At 47.0% G+C, this 27521-nt stretch overlaps 1 protein-coding gene across 1 annotated transcript in view; it reads right to left on the bottom strand.

Annotated features, from left to right (window-relative positions):
- Positions 1-27521, bottom strand: part of LOC144770984 (putative cation-transporting ATPase 13A4) — a 1004626-nt gene that overhangs the window by 11395 nt on the left and 965710 nt on the right. The window lies entirely within an intron of this gene.

Raw genomic sequence — 27521 nt, 5'->3', positions numbered from 1 at the left:
CGAGTGGAGCGTCGCAACCTTTGACGGTGCTGGTCAGGTTTGCCGACTTTGGATGCGTTGCTGGTCGGGTGCCCTGCTTAGCATTCGCAGCTCCGAGGACGCTCACAGCGGGTGCACGCTGTCTCGCCGGTACGGGATTTGCGGAGCTGCGGAGCGGCTGGGAGACACAGCGGACTGTCGGAGAAAGGGGCAGGGGCAGCACAAGGCAGCACAAGGCAAGGTGGCTGTTAAAGCTCCACCACCCAAGGAATGGGCTGAACTTTTGCGCTTCTCCCTCTGTTTGTGGGGAGATCTGGTTTCTACTGCTGGTTGTGAGTTAGTAAACAAAGCGCGAAGGGCACAAAGGGAGTTTGGCAGTATTTGGCTGCTCACCTCAACTAAAAAGGCCCCCAAAAATGGCAGATTACTGAAGGAGCCGAAAGAGGCAGCAGGTTTTAATGCTGCTCAACTTAGGCAAGAGCACTCACCTGCAACAGTGGATACTAGTCTGGGTAAAACTCAAGAGAGCCGCACTCAGAAAAAAAGTACAGGATTCGGGATGGTCAAACGGACACTGCTGCAGAAGAAAAACCAGGCAGTCAGCAAAAAATGCAGCGTCTCAAAAGCTCCGGATGAGACAGTTATGGCTCACAAAGTAATTAAATCGGTTTCTACATCCACACCACCTCAGCTGGCTATCACTGCATTCTTTAAAGCCAGGGAAGGACTTGTAAATGGGGAGGTCGAGGTGGAGACGGATGCCGCCACTGTTGGCCTAGAAGGTACTCCCCAAAGCAACAAGGAGATTCAGGCTTTACAGGAGACACAGGGCTGCTGGTGGCCTATGAAGCTAATCCGAATATATCTTGTGCAGTTAGGGCTGTTGAGCACTCACTACCACAGGCGACGAGGACGACTGCCCTGCCCCCAACTAACAAGCGCTCTATTTCTCCACCCGAGGTCGAGGCACCATGCTTACCGTCAGCTCAGGGAGGCAACAAAGACACAGATAAACCACCTTGAAAAGAGAATACGTCAGAAGGTATTTCGGATGGGCCAGACACATTTTTTCATTGACAGAAGACTCCCATTCAGGGACTTCGGACTCCAATCTGGAATACTCTGATTCTGAGCACAGTGGTACTACCTCGGGATCAAGCACAGTGGAAACCCCCGATAAAGCTCGGATGTACGTCGTTACAATGCATGCTTTTACAACGCATGCCTTTACGACGCAGGTTTTACAACGCAAGTCGTTACAACGACTTGCGTTGGGGGGCGCTGGATAGTGAATAGTGTAATTTACTATTCTAACTCCAGTCACCGTGGATAGTAGGGAAGGTGTTGGATAGTAAATTAAAACTATTCCCTATCCTAGAGCGCCCCCCAGCGCAAGTCGTTGTGAAAGTTGCGTTGTAATGGTTGTGTCGTAAAGGTACTTCGTTGTAAACGTTGCGATGTAAACGCTGTTCCTCATAAAGCTCGGAGGCAACTTAAAAAATCTCGGAGGACCTCTAAAGCCTCGAAGGGATCTAAAGAAACACAGAAGAAAAAGAACAGTGGAGTCTCTGGACTGAAATGGGACTACTCAGACGCTGGAATTGCTCCCCCTTCAGGATCGGCTGCAGTTTCCGTGGATCCTGCCCAGTTGGAACATCTCGGCTGTTCTGCCCCAAAGGAAAAATCATTGGCGAGTCTTATTCTGGAGCCCATTAAAGAGCATCACGCAGAAACCAGAGCAGATGGTAAAAAAGCAAGAAAAGGTACAAAAAAACTGGAGGGAGCAATTCGGAAAGTAGGTCGTACATGTGGAGAAATTTGCGAAAGGCTGAATGCTATGGAAGTTAGAACTGTGGCAGTCTGGAGGTGGTGAAAGAGCCCAACTATCTGATGTAATGTGGAAGCTCGAGGACTTAGAGAACCGCCAACATAGAAATAATCTAAGAGTTTTGGGAATTGAGGAAGGCATAGAAGGAGACGATATTCGGAGCTTTATGCTTAGTCTCTTTAGGGAATCTTTTCCGGAGCTTAATGGCTGACATTGGGAGCGTGAAATCCAGAGGGTTCATAGATTCCCCTTTGTTCGCCAGAAGTTGTCAAATAGAGATACCTGTCAGCCTAGGGTGATTCTGGTATTTTTTGGCAACTCCGCACTTAGGCAGTCCATCTTTGAAAAAGCTCGCCCCGAGGCTAGAAGGCAGTTTAAGGGCGTCTCTTTCTTTGTACTCCCCGACTTCTGTCATATAACCCTGGAGCGGAGGTGGCGTCTGCAGCAATTATTAAAACCATTTCAGGATGCAGGGTTTGAGGCGTACCTACTGGCTCCAGCAAGGCGTAAAACAATTGTCAAAGGGGCCGTCAGATTTTTTACTTCTGAAATTCTAGCCAAGGAGTATCTCGACCAGGTTCGTGGCGAGAAACAAAATGAGCAAGAATGATTATAAATAGCTTTGGCTTCATTTATGGGTCCTCCAGGCTTTTTCTCTTTAGTTTTGTTTTTCTTTTCCGTGTTGGGGGGAAGGGGAGTCGCCATGGCACTATGTGCTTTCTCCATCACTCAGCCCGCGGAGGTCTGTTAGCTTTCATGGGATGGGAGGGGGGGGGTAGGGAGGAGGGAGTAGGGGGAGGGCTTGGGGGATGAGGGGGGTTTGATGGTTTTTTTGGTTTCAGAGGTGAGAACAATCTACAGTTGAATGAAGCTATATTTTTCAGTTTGATTTTTTGGTTGCGTAAAAATGGTGAGGACGCCAAATTTAGGATTCAGGGCTATCTTGGAAATTCAATCTGCATTGCATGTTGGGATGCCCGGAAGTTTTTGTTTAATTGTGCTGGGATTCTTTGTAGGTATGTTTTTAAAGGAATAATGGCTACAATTCGCATCACCACCATAAATATCTGTGGCCTCAATGATGGGAGCAAAATAAGAAGGGTACAAGAGGACCTTAAAGTTCTATGGGCAGATCTGCTGTGTCTTCAAGAGACGCATATAGCTTGTAAAGATTAGAAAATACTCGATAATATAGGGTTTATGCTGATTGTACATATGACTCAGGACGTCAGGACTAAGGGAGTTGCAGTTTTGTCTAGAGATAAAAATGTTATCTGTGACAGAAAGATTGATGATAAGCATGGAAGGTGGATAATTATGGAAATTAAGTCTGGGGCTAGGGTATTCACATTGTGTTCAGTATACGCTCCCGTCTTAGATGATCCCTCAGTATTGACCCACTTATCCGTCGCGTTCTCCTCTTAGCCCCCTCCTTATTTGGTGTATGTGGATTTAAATGTGAATGGATCCAAGGGGGGAGATGGGGCAGCAAGTACAACTTGCAAGCCGAAAGTTTGGAAGGCATTGAAGGATTTATTAAGAGATGTAGGCTTGATTGATGCATGCCTAACCTGAGGGGCACTGGCCCGGGATATACATACTATTCGGCCCCCCATCAAAATTTCGCTAGGCTAGATTATTTTCTTGTCTCACTGTCTCTTTTGAAGGATGCTCAAATTGAATTTTTTCCTAGGGTCATGTCGGATCACAACCCGGTAGTGTATGAATTTTCCTTAGCAGGGGCAATTAGGTCACAGAAAAAATTGACTTTTGAGAGAGTACTTCTTCTGTATCTGGAGTATGTAAATTATATGAGAGGGTGGAATTGCGAATTCTTCACGTTTAATAAAGACACTGCACCCCCAGGAATGGTATAGGATGCCTTCAAAGCCTCAGTTAGAGGAGAGAATTTGATATTTAGAGACTGACAGCACTCTAGTGATAGACTGGGCGAATTGGGCCGACCACCCATAAAATGAATGCCTCACACCGAACGCGCAGCGGGCGCGCCGATGGCGCGCCAGAGGCGCACCAGAGGCAAGCCCGTCTGGGCCCGTCCGGGCCAGGCCGGGCTCAGGGCCAGACATTATGCCCATTTCTCCAGATCCGCCCGATTCTCGGATTCAATACTCACGAGACGAACTCCTACAACTGAGAACCACAATCACTCCCCATGAACCACCACCATCTCCCCAGGCTGACCCCCTTCGGAAAGAGATTCGCCAGACACCGAAGCGTGTAAGTCTTGCCCTACTTAACTGCAGATCTATTCCCAAACATAGCATAGAAATCAACTGGCTGATTCAAGATACAAACCTGGACATATTATTCCTCACGGAAACATGGCTGACCCCTAACTCTGAGGCAGATATTGTTAACATGTTACCCCAGGGATTTCTAATTCAGTTCCATAACAGAACCCAGGGGAAAGGAGGTGGCTTAGCCATAGTCTTTAGGGACAATCTTACATGCCGGATACAAGAGGGAGGAATTTTGGATTGCGAAAACATCCATTTTAACCTTCAAATTTCCCCAAATAAATCCCTTTCGGGTATTCTTATATACCGCCCGCCCGGAAGCCTAGGACAATTCGTAGGCTCTCTGTTAGAAACCACAATCACCTCCTGTACTGCAACACCTAATTTTTTTTTACTAGGAGATCTAAATCTTCATTTTGATGATCCCACTGATAAAATCGCAGGTGAACTTACATCAGAACTGAACGCGTTTGACTTCCCCCTGAAAAACTCGGAGGCGACACACGTCAAAGGACATCTTTTAGACCCGGTTTTCTCTAACATTCCTAAAATAGAAATTCTGCCCCCACTCCCACTACCTTGGACTGACCACTTTTTTATCCCGTTCACATGGGAAACCAATTTAGACATCCCCCAAGCTCAGGCACTTCACACTCAGGAGAGAATATGGTCCAAACTCTCATTTGAGGATTGGACTCGGGAACTAGAACAATCTGCCCCTCACCCTGTCCCTGACCCCTTGAAAGCTGAGGCGAACTTCACCAAGTGGCTAAGCACTACCCTCGATGCAGTGGCACCCAAGAAAAACTTTACGAAAAAAAGTAAAATCTTCAAATCCCCATGGTATTCCCAAGAATTAAGAAACCTAAGAAAAATCTGCAAAACTCAGGAGCGTAGATGGAGAAAAGACTGGGCCCCCCTCAATAAAGAGAAATATAAGACAGCCATGAGGACCTATAAATCAGCTAGGAAAATAGCCCAAGCCTCCTTCTACGAAGACAAAATTAGAACTGCCTCCAACTCGTCCCGGGAAACCTATAAAATAGTAAAAGAGTTACTTAAAATACCCATCCCCCCTTTGACACAGGAACCCACGGTCACCAGATGCAATCAAGTAGCAGCCTTCTTTGAGAATAAAATAAAAAACATCCTACAATCCCTGCCGCCAAAATCTGACAGTTATTCCCCTGCGGTTCCCACTGCCACATACACAGTCCCTACTATGGATTCCTTCAATCAGATATCCAATGAAGGCTTTTTGTGTCAGGAATGGTTCTTTCGTGGGCCGCTGTCCGCGCAATGCGTGGTAACCGGCAACCTCTTTCTTTGGAACCACAAATCCCAGAGGGCCAAGGGTTACGCTGCGCATGACGTCAGCCGCGCAGCCCCGGAACTTAAGCCAGGAAGCAAGGGAGAACGGAGCCGATAATTCTGCCGAGCGTACGCCAAGGTGGTTGGAGAACTTTGAACCGGAGTAATTGTGAGTAGATCCCTTCCGTGTGGTTGCCGGCTGGAGGCACACGGACGCTGAGTTAAGCGGAACTGGCGCTGAGTTACATTGGGACGATATACACGGCTGTGAGTATTAGAAGCACCAGAGTCCACAACAACATTAATGTTTGTTTTCCCCGTTTTCGGAGCATAGCGGCTGCATCTCCTGGCAGGGGAAAACCTTAGGAAACTCGCGTGTTGAGCGAGGACAATTCAAGACTTTCTGAGCGAGTTGGACTGTATTATTGTGAGTGTCAATAACTCGTTATCCGATCCCTAACGTGATTGGGATCAACCTGGTATCAAGGGAAGAGTGTATTGAATCCCAAGACTGTTATATATATATATATACATTTCTTCCGTGTAATACCTTATATCTTTTGAATGCTGGTTAAAACATGATTTGAAGGTGCGGTTAACCTTCATGGTATTGTTTATGTTTTGTTTGTCGACAACCTCTTTTGTGCTTTATATTTGGTACAGGAGAGGAATTACAAGGGGGGTGCCTACACCATTGGAGGAAGTGGCTCAAGGCAGAACACTGTAATGAAGTGGTAGGTGAGGTGCTTTAGACGCACATACAATTGGGGCGAGAGTTACCTAATCTCATTCTCCTTTTCTTGTTCCTTTTAGTTGGTTGCCGCCACAGATAGGACCCTTAACTCCCTCTCCTGTTTAGAAAGATTTAGCCTTTTCTTTTCAGGTAGGAGGGACACTTTGTAAGAAAGGGGCTTTACAACACTGGTGGAGATTGATTGTTATAGCTTAGATTGGGAGGGGTGCGATTCTAAAAAACCTTGTCTTTTGTCATTTCAGATCTCCCTCCCCGCTGTCCCCTTCCTTTCCCGCGCTCGCGGAACCATTCTGTTAAGTCTGTGGTATATAACCGGGCCACAGGGCGGTTGCGTGGGTGTGGGTATAGGTCTCTCAGCACAACCCCGAGGAGTATTGCGGTGGAGCCTGACATTTTGAATGCTCTCACAAGCATGAAAAGTGGATCCCCGAATGACCCTGCCCCTATTCACATCCTTCAGCAGGTGGGACCTACCATCTCGCCTTTGGCCATCGATCTTATCAATGCCTCATTTAACCAAGGAGTGGTTCCCCCTAGTTGGAAACATGCAGTTGTTAAAGCGCTGCAGAAGAAACCAGGTCTCGATCCCCAAGACTTTGCTAACCTCCGACCAATCTCTCTTTTACCAGGGATGAGTAAGATCGCAGAGAAGGCCGTAAACCAACAACTTTCGGTTTACCTGGAAACCAACAACCTGCTTCACCCCTCGCAAACAGGGTTTCGCCCGGGTCAGGGGACTGAGACCGCCCTTCTTACAGTGGTCGAAGAAGCAAGATGCATCTTGGATTCAGGAGGATCGGCTTTACTGATCCTCCTGGATCTAAGCGCTGCATTTGACACTGTAGACCATGGGATCCTGATCCAGCGCCTCCTTAATCTAGGTGTGAGAGGCACCGCACTGCGATGGCTCACATCCTTCCTGAAGGACAGAACTTTCCAAGTATGTGAAGGGAACGTGCGCTCCAAGCCTTTCCCCCTCCAGTGTGGGGTTCCTCAGGGCTCTTTATTGAGCCCTACCTTGTTTAACATTTATATGGCCCCCCTGGAGGATGTTGTCACTCCCTTTGGGATTAAAGCCATCACATACGCTGACGACACCCAAATGGTTGTCTCACTCTCACTGGAAAAGGATAAAACCAGAAAACTACATGATTGCCTTGCAGGTATTTACAACTGGATGAGTGACTCGCGTCTCAAATTAAATGGCACAAAAACTGAGCTTATGCTCCTGGGACATCGAATAACATATCTTCCCAACTCCATATGGCCATTGTGCCTAGGAGCTCTCCCACAACCTAAGAAAGAACTCAAAAGCCTAGGGTTCTGGCTGGAGCAAGACCTCTCCCTGAAAACACAGGCCAAAAAGACGGCTGGTACCTGTGTGGGCCTACTTCGCTCAGCCCGTAAAATTCTTCCCCTACTCCCAACACAGCCCCAAAAATTGCTCATTCAAGGTCTCATCTTATCCAGATTAGACTACAGCAACGCCCTCTTCATGGCTGCACCTGAATCCACTATTAACATCCTTCAGCGCACCCAAAATGCAGCAGCGAGGCTGTTGACAGGCACCGCCCGGAGATCATCAGCAAAACCAGCACTCAGAGCCCTCCACTGGTTACCCATCCGGGAAAGGATTAAATTTAAGGCTCTGTGTATCACCCACAGATCCCTTCAGGGCAAAGGGCCCCCTATGTTAGGGACAATACTCTACCCCTACAAAACTACCAGGTCCCTGCGCTCATCTCAGGGCAACCTGGCCACCATCCATAGAGTTAAGAAAGCCCGTACGGGAGGGCGACGCTTTTCGGTCACGGCAGCAACCCTATGGAATTCCCTGCCAGCCAGGATGCGAATGGAACCGAACTACATGAAGTTTCGGAAACTTCTTAAGACACATCTGTTCCCACAATAATTAGCAATCCACTCATCTTTTCTTCCCTCCACTCAGTTTTCCACTACACCCTCAGCGCTGGGACGCTTCCGGGCAGCCATGTGCTTTATAAATCCTTTTTCATTTCATTTCATTCATTTCATTTCATTAATTTCATTCATTAATAAACAAAAAAAAAGCGCTGATCAAAATAAATATCATCAGAAACTAGTTCGCTTGGAGACTGAGTTAATCTCTGTTGTGAATAATGGTGACAGCTCTATAATCTCAGATTCAATTATGGTGACTAAACCCGCCTTAAATGATTTTTATGCAGACAAATTGGCCGGCAAGTACCTCGCTAACAGACAACAACGTTATAAGTATAGTGAGACAGTAGGGCGATTACTGGCAGTCATGTCTAGACAACAGACTGCGGTGGGCATATAAAATAAATTAGGAATATGCAGGGGGATATACTGCCCGATGCCACCGAGATCAGAGAAGCCTTTAAATAATATTATGGGGTACTCTATACTGCGGCAGCCCCGCGTGCCGAAGATGATATTACTCATGAGTCTGACTTTCCACCTAAGGCGATTCTGTCACAGGAGGAGGCTCTTTCTCTGGGCGCCGAAATTTCTCAAGTCGAGCTACAGAGGGCACTGTTAGATATTCCCTCTGGCAAGGCCACTGGCACAGATGAAATACCTCTTGAGTTTTATAAAAAGTTTTACAAGGAAGTTTTCCAAGACATTTTGGATCTGTTTAAAGAAGTCAGGGTTGGGGCTAGCCCTCCGGCATCATGGGAGTCGACAAATATCGTCATTTATTTAAAGAAAGGGAAGGATTCTTTGAACATGGGGTCTTACAGACCAATAACATTGCTAAATAGTGATGTGAAATTATATTCAAAGATTTTTGCATCATGTTTGAATAAAGTTATGCAGCATTTAGTGTTAGCATGGCAGCATGGTTTTATTCAGGGTAGGGGGACAGATGATCACATTAGGCAGCTCATTTCACTATTTGATGCAGCGGACGTTTTAAGGAAACCCATGGCGGCAGCCTTTAAGACGCCGAAAAGGCGTTCGACCGCGTGTCATGGAGCTATTTGTGGAGATGCCTGGAAACCAATGGCCTAGGCTCAGGATTTATTAAAGCTATGCAGGTTCTGTACCATAAACCTACAGCACGGCTACAGATCACGGGAGGTGAGTCATAGCCTTTTGTGATCACTAGAGGCACGAAACAGGGGTGTCCATCTTCCCCCCTGTTATTTGCAATATATATGGATCCCTTTCTGAGGCATCTTGAGGCTTCAGCGAATATCTCCCTGCTTAGTTTACACGGTAGAGACACAAAACTATTGGCATAAGCCGATGATGCGGCCATAATTACTTCTGAGCTGGGGAGTGCTCTGACTGAAGTTGAGACATTGGCTGAGCAGTTTTGGTCGTTTTCTGGCTATCGTCTGAATAGGGAAAACCCCCAGATTCTAGTTTATAGGCATATCTCCGCTGTAGATAGTAGGATTGTAGAAGAGGCCACATATTTGGGTATAGGAGTAAGATCCAAACGCGAGGATATTATAGAGGCAAATCTTTAACCCATAATTGGTAAAATTAAGACCGATATGTGCCGCTGGGACATTTTAAAGCTGTCGATAATTGGCAGATGTAATCTTATTAAGATGGTGATTCTGCCTAAACTATTATATATTTTTCGCACGATCCCTTTGGAAATTCACAATGCATGGTTTAGGCAGATTGAAAGGGAGATAGCCAGGTTTATATGGTCTTATAAACGGACAGGCAGATCGAATATATTCTTATCTCTTCCTAGGGAAAGGGCCGGACTTGGTTTGCCTAATTTTAAATTATAATATTTAGCAGCATCTCTAAAATATTATCGGTCTTTATTTGGCATCACGGAAAATGGGGACAATGATTCCAATTATGTGCCCTCTAAATTTGAAAACCTGATTGGTTCACGTGCTAATGGCTGTTTGCTAAAAATATATGAGCACAACTATTTCAAAAAGACTCCTTCGCTGCGGGGGTTATTCCCCCGCTGTGCTGGGGGCGAGGGGGGCGCGCACAGCGCCCGCATGCTCATGACGAGCTGAGCTTGTCATGAGGCACGGCGCTCCTGTGCTTATGACGAGCTCAGCTCATCACAGGTGCACCGGCTCCCGTGGAACGCTCAGCACAGCAGGGGAATTATCCCCGCGTGCAAGCATTCCATGGCTCATGACGAGCTGAGCTCGTCATGAGCCACGGCGCTCCTGTGCTTATGACGAGCTCAGCTCGTCACAGGTGCATTACCTCCAGTGGAACGCTCAGCACAGCAGGGGAATTATCCCCGCATGCGAGCGTTCCACGGCTCATGACGAGCTGAGCTCGTCATGAGCACCGGAGCGCCGTGGGTCAGCCTCTAAGAGGTTAAGACTCTCATAGCAGCATATCGAAACTGGGCCTGGATAAGAAAGAAAATAGGGCTTGGTAGATTTAGTAGATAAACCCCATTATTAGATAACAATCAGATACCAGTGACATTGGCAGACGGATATTTTCAGAGGTGTGCGAATGCAGGGGTTGGAGAACATATTGTCTCTTTTGACATAATTATGGCCAGATTTAACATTAATCACTGGGACTTTTTAAAATTTTTACAGATACGGGATTTTCTTCTCAAGAACATGGGTGGAACATCGGGGTTTTCAGTGATCCCCTTGCTGAAAGCCCTTACTGGTATATCTGGCCCGTCAATCACATTGGTGTATAGCATTTTGCTCGAGGGGGTAAATGACGATATTGAAAAGCACTCGCTGAAATGGCGGGCCAGGTTGGACATTGTAGATTTGTGTTTTCACAAATCAATAGAAACGGCGAATGCGGTGCTATGCACGGCGAGTCTACGGGCCCAACATTTCAAGACTCTTTACGATCTATATATTACTCCGGCTAAAATTGTCAAATGGGGTGGACATGACCCACACCTTCTCTACATGTTCTAATTTGGACACATAAAGAGGCAAGGTTTCAGGGTTCTTGCATTTTGTTTTAAAAAGAGAAGTGCAGCTGTCTCCTCAGCTTATGTTACTAGGTGTAACCGCACAAGAAGACTCTGGTGAGGAGTTGGTATTTATAGCTATGTCCGTGCTTAGATTATGTATCGCCTCGGCTTGGCTAGATCCTCAATCTCCAACCTTGGGGCATTGGAAAGCTCGACTCTTACATATTTTTAACTTGGAAAATGCACTTTATGCACAAAAAGGAAGGAAAGGGAGAGCTAAAGGGCTAAAGATATGGACCCCGCTCAAAGACTGGGTGGAAGGATTAAGCTAGAAAATTAAGCCTTGAATATAGGATTAATTTAATGATAATTGTTGATGCTTTCCCAACCCTGTATCTGTATAATGTACGTATCTGTCGTTATCTGTCTTCTGTCCAGCTGGAAATTCTATTCATTTCTTTCATTCGCTTTTCTATTTTTTTTTTTATTGTTTAAAAACTTAATGGTGCTATAACAATGAAAAAGCAAGCTTTCGTTAACTTTGTTGTAATATGTTTATCGGTATTCCTCTGTATGTTTGTACATATAAGAACTAAAAAGAAAAAAAGAAAAAAGAAAATAGAACCAATTTTCATTTTTACCAGAAAGTAAACCCTGGCTGTGCTGGCTCAGTGTTTTATGTGCCTGCAGTCTCTAAAGTCAATTCATTTAACCTGGTATTAAACTTTCAGACAATGCAGCTCAGAAACAGCAAGCAAGGTTGTCCTCTTTCTGTTTCTGAGCTATGCTGTCTAAAATAATACTCTGACTCCAAAAGATATTGAGTGAAATGAATGCACTTTCCATGCTGCAGCCACATAAAAACAGGAGCTGGGCTCTGCATTGAGCCAGCAGAGCCCATCATGATGCGACTGTGATGGTGCCTTTAGGGTAGAATACACCACGAGGCAGCTGGTTGCTTGCTCGGGTGCACCCAGGTCATTCTAACTCTGCCCGGTCATACTCCTACCTTTATTCTCTGTGTGCCACGTGACTGTGGGGTTCTCCATCATGCCTGCGTGGGCTGGTGACAAATCCAGCTTCCCCTCCTTCTGTCCTTTGGTGTTTACCAGTCAGTTACTTCATTGGCAAACACTGCAATCTTCCCTAACCGTAAAAGAAAAGACAACAACAAAAAACACAGTCGCAAAACAAAACCATAAAGTGGAATGGACACTGAATGGAACACCAACAGACATCCTTCTTTAGGTGAACGCCCCAGGTAAATAGAACGTTCATATTATAAAGGATGCAGGACAGTCTCAGTATGAGCTGCCACAGGTATGCGGTTACACCACACGGTCTCTCATTCTTGTTGACGGTGCTTTCATTTGCTGGAGGTGATACCTGGTCCAGACTTCTCGACCACTCGAGCCATCAGTGGTGAGTGATCCCGTCACCTTGGTTTAGTCTCAACTGTGACAGCTCTCTGGACTGGCACCAGCATCACAGGTGCTGGTGGTGTCTCTCTGGTACTTCCCCTCAGATCTGAGTTAATCAACTCCTACTCTTGTCCCTCTGGCATTTCCACACCCTGCTCTTGACCTCTCACCTTTGGAATTGGCATTTTATAAAATTTCTTGAAATGCAATATACTCTGGGTAACCTCTTCATCGCTCCACCTGGCAGTGTTCTTGGTCATGTGCCTCTGACAAACCATTTAAAATAGGGTCCACGGGATATATATTTTAAAGACCCACACCTGATTTTATCCCCAGCACCAACTGAATGTATAACACACGAAACACAGGGGGTCTGACAGCCAAATTGAGAGGCTACACTGTCGATACTGAGTCAACAAGATCTCAAAATATCTTTATCGCACACACATACGTATTAATAAGGATAAAGGAGGAAAAAGGTTAACACTACATGCATAGAGGAGACCGGTACATCATCGATTATTCGTATATTACTGATTAATCCACAACAGATTGTCAAGGGTTTCCATCAAATTAGACTCAATGATCAGTCCTATCATTTGGCCAAACCCATGTGCAAATGAGGCTGGTCCCCTGATCAGTGGGACACTCAGCTCCGCACCTTATTGTTGTATCAGGATTTGGTCCACCAAATACACAAACCGTCCATGATGACTGATCTTTTGATGGTAAAGTAAAAAGAAATAGTGCAACAAACAATGAAGTGATTTAAAATAGGATGGAATGTCCTCCTTCTCAATACTTTATTCTACGGACCAGACACGCCTCCTAATTAAAAAATAGAACAGTGCAAGAAAAGACAGTAACAAATATCTGTCTACAAAAGGGCCAACATGTTTCTGCCTAACGGGTATTTAATCCCTTGGCATTCGTCAGGGCCTCTGCTCGTATAATAGTTGCACTCCTAATAGTGGAATATAGAAATCACCACCATCACCAAAACAAATTATAATGAGGCCTCCCCCAAGTCTCAGATGGGAGCTTGAGGTACTAACGGAAAGTGCGGGGCCTCTTGGTACCTGAGCAGTGTCCAGGTGAGGTGAGGTCTATTGCCCTACCATAAAGGAATTCACAGTAACCATTGTGAATCGGAGGGTTAATGTCCATGGTTGCTACAGGTTGTACCGTTTCAAACCAGTTTCATTATAATTTGTCAGACCCCCTGTGTTTCCTCTGAGTGACCACCCATGAGTATTGCTCACAGTGGAGCCTGAGCTTGCGTTTCAGAAATCTATCTTTGATTAGCACATAGTAACCTTCTATATGTTGGATGCTTTGGCATGCCTTTAGGTGCCGGCTTTATCATTAGTTGGCTTCCGCTTCTGTGGAGTTTGCTGGTCATCCATCTGTGGGGGGTTTCCACTGAGAGTGGTGTAGGGTAGAGTCATTTACTACCCGCCCCATACTAAGGTGACCCAAAGCTCCCCCCGTCGTTGTGTAGGTTGGTCTACTGGTACTCCCTCAGGAAAGAGGAGATAGCCCATTCCAGAGGCTGTTGGTTGGCATAGGTCATTCAGATCTCTCTACTCAGTGTCCTCATGAGTCTCTCAATCTCCCCATTAGCTTGGGGCCATCTGGGGGGTCTTCTTGTGCTTGATGTTCAGTGACCGAAGGTAAGTGGCCACTTCCTCACCTTAGAATAGTGGGCCATTTTCCATCCAGAAATGTTGGAGGAGCCCGTGGGTCGCCATCATATTCTTCAGTTTGGGAAGTACCTCACTTGCTCCTTGGGTATTGACAGTTTTGACTTCTGGGTACTTTGAATGGTCGTCAAGAAGGACAAGGGTGTATCAGCCATCTGGAAGACATCAAAAACCCAGACTCGCCCAGACCAATGGGTGCTGGGCTCCATGCTCTGTGATGACGGGTGCCGGGGGTTCAGGCCCCCCCCCCTGCTTGACACCAGGGACGGGATCTCACAGTTTTTTCTACTAACTCATCCATCAGAGGAAACCATACTTTGCTGAGAATGTGGCTGTTTGTTTTGGCCATCCCCTGGTGACCGGCATGGGCCAGTTGTACAAAACAGGTGGTTAGGCTCATAGGGATGATGATTCAGTGTCGCCACAGCAGGCAGCTGTCTGGGTCAGCCAGCTTCTCATCGCTTACTTGATGCAGGGATTCCTGTATTCTTCGAGCATCCAGTGTTCGTTGTGCTCAGTGGATCTTTAGCATGTGCCGCTGACTTGACTTGGTGGCCCTTAGGGCAAATTGTAGGCATTCGTCGGTGGCAGTGGATTGGCATATTGTCGGGTGGGCAGAAGTGCAGAGTTTCACTCTGTGGAATTCCATGGACTTGCATAATCACTCCTTGCCATTCTGCAGCGTTCCGCCCACAGCTAATTTCAATTTCTCACCTTTTGATTAATTAGTCAAGTTCTTGCATTTCCAGCAAAAATGTTTCCCCACTGTTCCCCGCTCACACCCTCTCCCCCACTCTCTTTCATGGTAGTATTAAAGTTATTTGAAGTCCACAGCACACCCCCTTCTCTCAGACCCAGAAATATCATCTTCACTGATATACACGCATATGGCCATCATTGAAAAAGCGTGGGCTGCTGGAGTTAAACTGAAAACAAAACATGCAAAAATTAAAAAAACAGAAACAGATCGCTCATTCACAGACGACAAAGAGGCTCCCACCATGGAGAGAAATGTGCCAAGCACAAACTGAAGAAAAGAAATAGAAAAAAATGGAAAACTAAAGTTGAAAGCACATTCATCGCCCGTGGCCTGAGGAGTTTATAGCCGGCAGCGAGGCGCTGATTGGCTGCTGTCTGTTGAACCCCAGATGCTTTCTTGCGATTTTGCCTGAAGATTGTCTTATAGGTCCCTTCGCGCAACAACCACTCCACGCATCAGTTAGCGTAAAAGGCCATTTATTAGGACAGGCATGACAATCACAAATCAACATAACATCATTAACTTAAACAAACCCCCCAACATCCTGCTTTTCATCCATCATCCACTCACGTGCTCCACCAGCCACTCCCAATTCACACCACGACCTCTTTGCATATCATTCACTTCCCCCTTTCACTTTCCAATTTCTCCATCATCTCCATCCATCACACTCCCGTCTACCAATCCCCCCATCCTGCACCTGTAACCCCCTCCCCGGAAGGGTGATTCTGCCCGTCATGGACTCCCCACCCCTCCCAGGTCCCGCAAACACCCCCTCTTGTGCCATCCTGTCCTAAACTGGCATGTTGCCCAACGTGGCAACTCAACAAACGCCCCGGCATCCCCTTCAAAGCTGTGTAGGGTGGGTGGGCGGCAAACTGACTTTCCCTGACGCACTGGGGACAGGACGAGGAAGTCCTTCCCCTCCCGTCCCCTTAAAGAGCCTCCTAACCCATCCCACCCCTAACCTAAACCCCCTACCTAACTTCCTGCCTGTCCTGTCTCGCGTGAACACCCCGGGGAAAAGACTGGTCTGCCGACCTGCTTTCCCCGGGGGCCGCATTGCGGTGCAGCTTCCGGTGTTTGGAGCCCTCGCACCCCTCCGGGGGCGTCCGATCTGTGGTGGGAGAGGGGGTGGGGTGCACTGAAGCCCCTGGCTCAGCAAGGAGCTCGCCAGAGAGGTTTGATCTTGGCGCTAGCGAATCGAGGCTCTATGCTGATTAAAGCGGTGCCGTTCCGTTGATCAGCCTGTCAGCTGAACATCTGGGGAAAGCTTTCATTGCGCATCTGGCAGAACTCTGGGAGTGCAGGGCAGACTGGTATGAACTGGGCACATGCTGCACCAAGTGCAGGGTGGATTGCACCGGGGAAGTTTGCAAAGTGCAGGAGGCCACACGTGTGGCTCACATCCTTTCTTTCCTGCTGCTCTGACGTGGTCCGCATGGCCCTGCGCATCTGGACTCCGCTCTGAACATGAGGTTTGTTCAGGGAACAGCAAGTGCGACACATGATCTAATAGCTGCCAGAGGAAAAGCCTGCAGAGTTACAGTATGTGCGGTATTGGGTGTTAGAAGGGCACATGGAAGAGTTATGTACAGAAGGTGCCCGCAGCACTGCCCGACCCAGAAATGAAGATGACATTATAGCACGGGCACTGCAGGCTTATAAACACAACTTCACCAAAGCAGCCAACTGGCCACTGGAAATGGATGGCCTGCCACAAATCCTGTGCCAGTGAGAGCGTATAGCAAGAAGAGAGTCTCATGCTGAGGCCAATGGAAACAAGAGTCAAGACAAAACAGGCTGTGATGAAGGGGACACATTATCTAGCTCGAAATGGTGTTATGCAAGCAGTTCTCCTTGCACATGACATTTTTGCACCTCCATACGTTTTCATGAGGTATAAATAAAAATGTCTATTTACAGTTCCAGGAATTAATTTTCTTGATTTCCTTCAGAACCGCCTCAACACTCTTCACTGAGCACATCACAATGGTTGAGACGACCACATCCACTGCGGTGTCCACTCCGGCCAAATTTTCCCTAGATGCCACCAAGTGGTGCTCGTAGTGCAAGTGATCATGTTCAGCCTGGTCTTTTTCAGAAACTGCTGGAAGTTAGGGTTTGGGTCCATGCAGGTGACTATGGCTCTGCGTGGTTAAAACGTAAACATTGCTTCAGTCAATCAATCAATCATAGCATTTATAAAGCGCACTACAAACCCGTGAGGGTCTCAAGGCGGGTGGGGAATGCTGCTACTGCTCGAAGAAACAGGTCTTGAGGAGTCTTCTGAAGGTTAGCACATCTTTGGTCTGCCGTAGGTGGGTGGGGAGTGTGTTCCAGGTCTTGGCGGCAAGGTGGGAAAACGATCTGCCGCCGGAGGTCACTCTTCGGAAGCGTGGGACTGTGGCGAGGTCAGCGGAGCGGAGCTGGTGGGTGGGGGTGTAGAAGCTGAGTCGTCTGTTTAGGTACGCTGGTCCGGTGTTGTGGAGTGCCTTGTGTGCGTGGCTGAGGAGCTTAATGGTTATCCTCTTGTTGATGGGCAGCCAGTGCAGGTTTCTCAGGTGGGGTGTGATGTGGCTGCAGTGAGGGATGTCGAGCATCAGGCGTGCAGAGGCGTTTTGGATGCGTTAAAGCTGTTTCAGGAGTTTGACTGAGGCTCCTGCGTAGAGGGTGTTTCCGTAGTCCAACCTGCTTCGTACGAGGGCCTAGGTGACTGTTCTTCTAATTTCGGTAGGGATCCACTTGTAGATCTTGCGGAGCAAGCGGAGGGTGTTGAAGCAGGAGGAAGAGACAGCGTTAACCTTCTTAGTCATGGAGAGGGCGGAGTCGAGGATGACCCCTAGGTTGCGTGCATGGTCGGTGGGTGTTGGAGCTGTTCCCAGTGTGGTCGGCCACCAGGAGTCATCCCAGGCCGAGGGGGTGGATCCGAGGATGAGGACCTCCATCTTGTCTGTGTTCAGCTTCAGTCGGCTGTTCCTCATCCATTCGGCGATGGCCTTCATTCCTTCGTGGAGGTTGGTTTTGGCGGTGTGGGGGTCTTTGGTGAGGGAGAGTATCAGCTGGGTGTCATCGGCATAGCAGATGATAACGAGATCGTGCAGTTGGGCGACGTGGGTGAGCGGTGCCATGTAGATGTTAAACAGCGTTGGACTGAGGGATGAGCCCTTATAATCTCGGTGGCTTCGGAGCGGAAGGGGGAGAGGCGGACACTCTGTGTTCTACCAGAGAGAAGTGAGGTGGTCCAGTCAATGGCCTTCTCTTGGATCCCGGCGTTGTGGAGGCGTAAACGTAGTGTGCGGTGGCAGACTGTATCGAAGGCAGCTGACAGGTTAAGGAGGATGGCGGCCGCGGTTTCTTAGTTGTCTAACAAGATCCTGATGTCATCGGTGGCGGCAATGAGGGCGGTTTCGGTGCTGTGGTTGTTGCGGAACCCGGACTGGGACGGGTCCAGGATGCTGTTTTCTTTGAGGTAGCTGGTCAGTTGTTTGTTGACGGTCTTCTTGATGACCTTCGCTAGGAACAGGAGCAGGGAGATGGGCCGGAAGTTCTTGAGATCATTGGGGTCCGCCTTGGATTCTTGAGTGAGGCATTGATATCGGCATGCATCCAGGTCTATGGGAAGGTTGCAGTCTCGAACGAAATGTTGATGGTCTTCCGGAGATGGGATGCAATGGCAGTGCTCGCTTTGTTGAAGATGTGGTGCGGGCATTGATCTGACGGTGAGCCGGAGTGGATGGTGTTCTTGATTTTGATGGTGTCGTTGTCATTTATGTTGGTCCAGGAGAGCAGGAAGTTGGTGCAGATGGTGGGCATGGAGGCAGAGATCTCAGTGGTTGTCGTGGCGGTCGTGGTGTTGAAGCTGTCATCGATGTCTGCGATCTGGTGATGGAAGAAGGTAGCCAGCGAGTCACACAGGTTTTGCAAAGGTTGTATGTCATTGGTGTTGGAGCTGAGGTTGGAGAGTTCCTTCACGATGTTGAAGAGCTCTTTGCTGCTGTGTGCATTGTTGTCTAGGCGGAATTTGAAGGAGGCCTTTTTGGCAGATCTCATGAGGTGATGGTGTCTGCGGGTGGCGTCCTTGTGGGCTGCGTAGCTGTCCGGTATTCGTTCACAGTGCCCATTCTTCTCTAGCTTACGCAGGTTTGCTTGGAGGCCTGGAGGTCTTCGGTGAACCAGCTGGCTTTCTTGCTGGTGTGGCTGTTGGAGGGTTTCTTGAACGGGGCGAGGGTGTTGGTGCAGTCGTCAATCCACTGTCTGAGGTTGCGGGCAGCTGAGTCGGGGTCGCTGGGGTCGGCGGGTGGACTCCGGGCTACGGTGGTGGTTAGCTGGTCTTCGGTGACTTTGCTCCAGCAGCAGCGAGGCATCTGTTGGGAGCAGTTGTGCGTGGTGGGTTTCAGAAAGGTGAAGTGGATGCAGCGATGGTCGGTCCAGTGGAGTTCGGTGGTGTGGCTTAAGCCAACATGGGGCATGCGGAGAAGATGGGGTCAAGCGTGTGGCCGGAGGAGTGGGTGGGTGTTGTGACGAGTTGTCTGAGTCCAAGATTGGCGAGGTTGTCGATCAGGGTGGTGGAGTTGGTGTCGTTGTTGTTCTCGAGGTGGAAGTTCAGGTCCCCGAGGAGGATGTAGTCCGTGGAGGCGAGGGGGTGTGTGCTGATGAAGTTGGTGATGGAGTCACTGAACTGTGGTCGGGGTCCGAGGGGTCTGTAGACAAGGGTTCCCCTGAGGGTGGTGTTGGAGTCAGTGTAGATTTGGAAGTGCAGGTGTTCGGCAGTGTTGAGTGTGTCGCGGTGTTGGTTGAGACTCTGAGGGTGTTCTTGTGGACGATGGCAATTCCTCCTCCTACTCCGTTGGTGCGATCCCTGCAGTTGATCTTGTAGCCTTCCGGGATGGCTATGGTGATGTCGGTTGTCGAGGAGGGGTTCAGCCAGGTCTCCGTCAGGAAGGTGACATCTGGGGATGTTGAGTCGAGTGGGTCCCAGAGTTCAACGGCGTGTTTGCGGGTGGAGCGGGTGTTAAGAAGAATGCATCTGAGGTAGTTGGGTTCTTTCCTGGTTGTTGGGTTGGCGTGCCGGATACTGGTGAAGCTGCAGCTCCAGCAGGAGAAAGGTCCTTGGGTGCGCTTCGGGGCGGCCTGGCAGCAGGTGTGTGATTGTCCGGCGTTGAGTGCAAGGAGGGTGCTGGAGTCATAGCGGTGCTGGATGTCATGGCGTTCGCAGGTGCCAGGGGTTCTGGTGCTGGGCGCGGTACAGGCGCGGACGGGCGCAGGCGGGCTTGCCTTAGGCGCACCTTCGGCCCGCCAATGGCACCATATGAGGAGATGTGGGAGGGAGGAGCAGCTGGGAGGTGGGAGCGAGGCGGCGAATGGGTGCACAGGGAGGTGGGGACGCAGGGGGGCGCAGCGGTGGGAAAAACGAAGGGTCAAGGCGTGCGAGGGTACAGAAGGCAAGAAGGGCACAGTCACGGGGCAAAATACAATAAAGTACAGTAGAATACAAGAGAAACAATAAGGCACAGCAGGAAGCAACAGGGGGATAAGGGAGGACAAAGGAGGCTACGCCGGGGCACAAACCATAACGAGAGGCAACAGTGGGCTCAGGGCAGCGAGGGTGACAAAAACTGTCCCACCTCCGATCTCCAACACTTTGAGCTGACATGTTGGGTAAGTAAATTTGAGCATCTTGCTGAACAGTGACTTCTTGCTGGTGTACATGGCCTGATTTTAGCCTATGGACAGTCAGGCCATGATATATAGGATGAGCCTCCTACTCAGTGGTTGCTACATTCCCAGGTAGTCATGAAGGTGCAATGACAGTGCCAACTGCATCATGTAGTGTTGAAGCACAATCAGGAGGAATCCATGTCCAGAGACAGGCATGACTGAAGTAAGCATGGGCCAAAAATCTGCTCCACTCGCAAAATTTGCGGATTTTCAGCAATTTTGCGATCCACGAATCTCGCAAAATTGCCGCAAAATTAGTTTGCGGCAGATTATTATTTTTTTTTATAGCCAGTTCCCTCAAGGGACCAAAGTTACAGGCACACACGGTCACTGGAGGCAAATCTTCTGGCCCTTTACGCAGCTGCAGTGTAGGAAAAGCACTATACATTTACCCAACGAGGTAGCATTTACTGATTAGCCTGTAGAAAGTACTCCAATTGAGTAGAGGTATTGCACAAAACGGTGGCATCTTCGTGGATAACTATGCAGGTGCAGGATTCATTCTGGCACGAGGCTCTTGTCACAAAAATTAAACCTCAACAGGAAGCACTTACAGATATAAATAAAGCAGGTGCCTGAGTTGAAGCTCAAATTCAGTAACGTTTTAATCAGCCCAAAACATTAGTGAGCACGGTCGAGGCTGGGCAAGTGTGCTTAAACCCCATATCTGCCGTCGAAAATTAGCTGTAATACTCGAGGGAGGTCTTTGAATCCATGAATTTCTCGAGCGAAATCCCCGTGTAGTACCTGTGACCAGGAGGCTGCTTTCTCCTCACCTGCTGCCCTGCTCGCTCACTGACCCTATACACAAGAGGCATGTTGAAACGCATAGAAGCCCCGCCCATTTGGCCCCGCACCACACACTAGCAGTATCAAACGTCTTCCCGCCCTTTCCCAACTATGATGGACAGCTCACTCAAGGGACCTCGGCGCCTTTTGGCGCGGTGGCAAAGTTACAGGCGCACATGGTCAGTGGAGACAAATCTACTGGCCCTTTACGCAGCTGCAGTGTAGGAAAAGCACTATACATTTACCCAACGAGGTAGCACTTACAGTAGAAAGTACTCCAGTTGAGTAGAGTGCAAATTGCAAAAAAATCTGTGAGTTCGCGGGAAAATCCGCGAATTCGCTGATTTTTTTGCGATTTCAAACAAATTCGCGGACAGCAGATCTGCAAAATTCGCCCATACTTAGACTGAAGGCTCTGCTACTGTTTGAGGTAGGCAAGGCTAGAAACTGATAGGAGATGGTTGTAGGCAGGTCTTTGTGACTATACTTCCCAGTCAGACCGGGTATTATTGATTACAAGGTGAATCAGACCAGATAAACATGGCACACCCATCCTACAAAGTACCCGCCACTGTCGCTGCACTGGAAGTGACCGCCCCATTGCTCTGGAAGATATAGCCCATTGCAAGTGAACGCACTCTGCTTCTATCAGAGCATAGTACGCCGTCGTCTATGGTGTCATGGTGTGTAGGTGGATAGCAGAGTTTTTGCCAAATACCACACTACAAGCGCATTGCGGTGTGGCAAAAATCTGCAAAATCTGACGGCACAGCAGAGTTTACCTCCCACCCCTAATATTGTCTCCAATACACTGGTAGTGGGGGTACACAGACATAATTTCGACCTCAAAAATATCGACATACACAAATATCGAGTCAAAAATATAGACTAGACATAATATCGACCAGACATAATATCGACTACAAAAATATCGATTACTATCGATATTAATAGCAAAAATATCTAATCAAAAATATAGACTAGACATAATATCGAGTAGATAGAATATAGACAACAAAAATATGTCAAATTAGGTGTTTTATAATTTGTAATAATTGTGTAATATAAATCTATAGCGGGTTGTGGGTTTATAGGGGAATAGGGTGGGAAGTAATTTAAATATAATTATATAAATATGTAATATAATAGTAATTGTTAATTGATTAATAATTGTTAATGAATTAAATTATTATTGGTAATTAATAATAATTGAATAATTGATAAATCATTAGTTTTTACTATATTTTTTTTTAGCGAGTTGTGGGTTTATAGGGGAATAGGGTGGGAAGTAATTTAAATATAATTATATAAATATGTAATATAATAGTAATTGTTAATTAATTAATAATTGTTAATTAATTAAATTATAATTGGTAATTAATAATAATTGAATAATTGATAAATCATTACTTTTTACTATATTATTTTTTTTAGCGGGTTGTGGGTTTATAGGGGAATAGGGTGGGAAGTAATTTAAATTTAATTAATTAAATATGTAAATTAATAATAATTGTTAATTAATTATTATTTGGTAAATAATTAAAATATAATTGGTAATTATAAATATTTAAAGAATAAATAAATAATAATTAGTAAATTAATTTCTGTAGTGGGTTGTGAGTTTATAGGGGGATAGGGTGGGGAGTAATTTAATAATAACTAATTAAATATGTTAATTAATTAAATGTGTTAATTAATTAATAATTGACCATTAAATAAAATTTACTTTGTAAATAAAAGTAATTGGTTTTGGGAATTAAATTTAAGTTTTGGGTTTTTGGGTAAAGGGGTATTGTTAGGGTTCAGGGTCAGTTTTGGGTTTTTGGGTAAAGGGGTATTTTTAGGGTTCAGGGTCAGTTTTGGGTTTTTGGGTAAAGGGGTATTTTTAGGGTTCAGGGTCAGTTTTTAGTTTTTGGGTAAAGGGGTATTTTTAGGGTTCAGGGTCAGTTTTTAGTTTTTGAGTAAAGGGGTATTTTTAGGGTTCAGGGTCATTTTTTAGTTTTTGGGTAAAGGGGTATTTTTAGGGTTCAGGGTCAGTTTTTGGTTTTTGGGTAAAGGGGTATTTTTAGGGTTCAGGGTCAGTTTTTAGTTTTTGGGTGAAGGGGTATTTTTAGGGTTAAGGGTCAGTTTTTAGTTTTTGGGTAAAGGGGTATTGTTAGGGTTCAGGGTCAGTTTTTAGTTTTTGGTTAAAGGGGTATTTTTAGGGTTCAGGGTCAGTTTTTAGTTTTTGGGTAAAGGGGCATTTTTAGGGTTCAGGGTCAGTTTTGGGTTTTTGGGGTACAGGGGTACAGTGTAAAAATAAAGTAAAATTAAATTTAAATTAAATTAATTTAATGGAATTTAATTAAATTAAATTATATTATATTATGTTTATTTAATAATATGTTTTTATATATACATATATATATATATATATATATATATGTATATTAATATTACATTTATTTAATAATTATTTCTAAGTTTATATTAAATATATTTATATATATTATTTTTAACTTAATTTTAAAACATTTTAAAAAATCGATATTTTTACAGTCTATATTTTTGTAAGTCGATATTTTGGAGTCGATATTTTGGTACTTACCTGTTTGAAGATAGGCTGTCGATATTTTGTACTTCGATATTTTCGACTCGATATTTTGTATGTCGATTTTTTTGATTTCGATATTCTGTCAGTGATTCGGTAGTGGGTGAGACCAACATGTAAGTATCAAACATACTCCTCTGCTTCGTCAGCCTCATCTGCTTCTTCTGGCGTGGTGTTCTGGGTGCCTCAACAGGTAGACGGCTGCGTTGTGAGTTCATGGGTAAAGTTTTTGAAATTGCAACATCCATTTCTCTATGCTGTGTGCCAGAATACCCTCCCTTCCGAGACTAAGCACTCTACAAATAAAATGATTGATTGATTGATTGATTGATGTTTTGATAAGGTGCCTTGAAAGAGGGAATCAACAGTTTGTGTTTCATTGTGACTCTACCAACGGATGTCCGTAGATGAAGAGATGGAAGGGCCAACACCCCCATTGCATGGCAACTTCTTTGTCATTCTGCGAAGATGTTCGGCCTCACAAGGTTGAAGTAAGCTATGGTTGTTCTGGTCGAGAGTGCATCCTTGATGGCAGGGAATGACTTCTCCTGATTTTAGCCCCATGTCTAGGTGGTTGATGATTTATTGAGGTCTCAGAGGGGTTGGGACAGAGTGATCAAATCCTATATGAAGCAGCCACACTAAGTGACTATTTCTGGGAAGCTTCTGAAGTCGGAGAGACTAGATGGTGAATCCGCTTCCTTGACATTGCGGCCCTTCTCAGTAGAAGATGTACCCAAAGAAATGATTCTGTTGCTACATACACTTGCATTTGTCCTTATGCAGCATGAGTCTTGAGTCCCTTATCCGTGTAGGGCCCGCTGACCCACCCACATTGATGACTACAGAAAATCCCGCCAGCATCTCCTGGATGATGTTGATGAGAACTCTTTCCGCGGCACTTGAGATTCCAAAATTCAATCGCATATATCGTTGCAACCCTACATGACTGGGGAATGTCATTATGTCTCTGGATTCTTTGGCTAGGGTTAGTTGGTGTTACCCTGACTGCAGATCCACCTTAGAGAACCAGCTGGCTCCATTTAGTTCCTCAATGAAATCATCAATGATGGGGATCAGATGCTATTCCCTCCTGATTGCGATGTTTAGCAGTCTAATGTCCACCCAGTTGTATGATGTTACCTCACATTTATTTACCCCGCATGCTTTTACCCCGCAGTTTTTGCTCTGCAAAAACTTTTACATCGCAGGGCTTTACAATGCACTCCGTTACAACACATTCCTCATTACAAAGCAATTACTATTCTAACTCCAGGGGGGGCGTTTCTTGGGGGAATGCGTTGTAACAGTTTGCGATGTAAAGCCCTGTGTTGTATAAGTTTTTGCAGAGTAACAACTGTGGGGTATAAGCATGCGGGGTAAAGGATGTTTCCACTCCACACAAATGCGGACTTCACCTCATTAATTTGGCTTCCTAACAGCCATGATGGAGCTGGACCACTGACTCATTGTCAGTGAAATGGCTCTCCCCCCTCGCTACTCCACCATCGAGTGAGGCCTTCCCCTGAGCCCCTGCACTCTCGAGTGCTGGTGTTCGAGGCCCTCCTCCACCCGCAGGTTTTACCTGCGCCTCATCCCTGCTGGTCCAGTGGACCTCTGTCTCCCTTTTCTCGCTCCGCTCTCTCTCTCTGGTTTCACTTGTTTTTCACTGATTTCAATCTCCTACTTTTACTCTCCTTCTGTGTCTTTCCTCCGTTTTCTCTAGTTTTTTTTATTGATTTCAATCTCCCCTTTCACTTCCCCTCTGTGTCTCTCCTCCGTTTTCACTTGTTTTTTACTGATTTCAATCTCCCCCTTTCACTCCCCCTCTGTGTCTTACCTCCTTTTTCACTCATTTTTCACTGATTTAATTACCCCCTTACTCTCCTTCTGTGTCTTTCCCTCACTTTTCTTGCACCTTTCACTGCCTCATTTCCACTCTTTCCTCTCTTTTTGCCTTTTCTGCCCGTTTTTCTCTGCCGTTGTTGCACCCTCATCCCCTCCCCCCAGCACGACCAACGCAACCCGCCCAATCCAGCTCCCCTCCCCGCTCCCGCCTCCCAGCTGTCCAGCCCTCCCCGACCCCTACTTAATGACGGCCGCTGTGCGGGGAAGGTGCGCCAAATGCAAGCCCGTCTGTGCCAGTCTGTGTCCCGACCGCGACCAGCGGCAGAAACCCTGGACCTCTTCAACGGCAACACTATGACCCAGCGGCACTCCACACTCTCAACCCAGGACGCAACAACAACTGCAAGCTAGCATCACCAGCTGACACCCACGGACCCTTCAGCTGTCACCGCTGCCGGCACACCTGCAGCACCGCCAAGACCACGGACCCGGCACAACCCGCCCGCAAGACCACAACCCAACCGCTTACCCTGCAATACATCCTCCTCAACGTCCGATCCCTTCACAAACATGCCACCGAAATGTGGATCCTCCTCGACAGCACTACCCCAGACGAGGAGTTCGTCACTGAAACATGGACCAACACCACCTCTGGACCACATCGCCATCGCCATTCCCCAAGGATACAAGATCTCCAGGAAGGACCGCCCCACCCAGGAGGAATCACCATCATCCACAAATCCACCCTCCGCCTGAACACACTCCCTGACAAGCCCACAGACCTGATGGAACACCTTCACCTCACCCTACCACCACGCTCTGAGGAACCCTCATCTACCGACCCCTTGGACCCCGTGGACTTTTTACCAACTCCATCACGGACATCATCTCCACGCATACCATCGCATCCACCAACTACACCCTATTGGGAGACCTCAACTTCCACCTTGAGAACCAACTGGACCCCAGCACCACATCCCTCCTGGACAACCTCCACAACATTGGACACCACCAGATCGTGACCGAATCCACGCACTCAGCAGGACACACCCTCGACCCCCTCTTCACAACAAGTAACTCCATCACCTTCAGCCACACCACAGTGTGATGTATTCCTATAGGTTCTGTATCGATCCCCCTATTCCTGACCCTATTCTGGTTAACAAACTAACAAGTTAACTAGCAGCCATCCCATGAGGCAGAAAACCCCCATGATGCAGGAACCGTTATCTGATAAAGCCACACTACGGCACAGGAACGTGTTATCTGATTAGGTCATAACGCTTGCCATCTAATTAGACAAGCGATATTCCTCCAGCCCCTGATAAGGCATACGGAGTTCTCAAAACAAAAAAAACATATGACAGACCTGGGAAAAACCCTGCGGCCATTGTTTTGATTTCACCGAGAACTTCAGCAAAAGAATGTGCTAACGACCTGGTCGTATGACATCCTTATTGACGTATCTATGTCCATCCTTACGTCAATCTCGGCACCTTAAAGGTATAAATATTACCGATATTGCCCTATGCAAACACACGCGGTGGTGACGAGAACGGAGCAGCCAGACTTGCCGAAGCCCAGAGCAGAGCAGACCCCGCTGGCGCAGCCCCGCCTTCTTGACGCGCTGAGAACGAGCAGCTGCCTATTTCTCCTGCCGAGAAATCCAGC

Source organism: Lissotriton helveticus, chromosome 7 (assembly GCF_964261635.1).
Source record: "Lissotriton helveticus chromosome 7, aLisHel1.1, whole genome shotgun sequence".
Classification (NCBI taxonomy): Eukaryota; Metazoa; Chordata; class Amphibia; order Caudata; family Salamandridae; genus Lissotriton; species Lissotriton helveticus.
The sequence above is the reverse complement of the archived record's forward strand: the minus strand, read 5'-3'. Positions and strand labels throughout refer to the sequence as shown.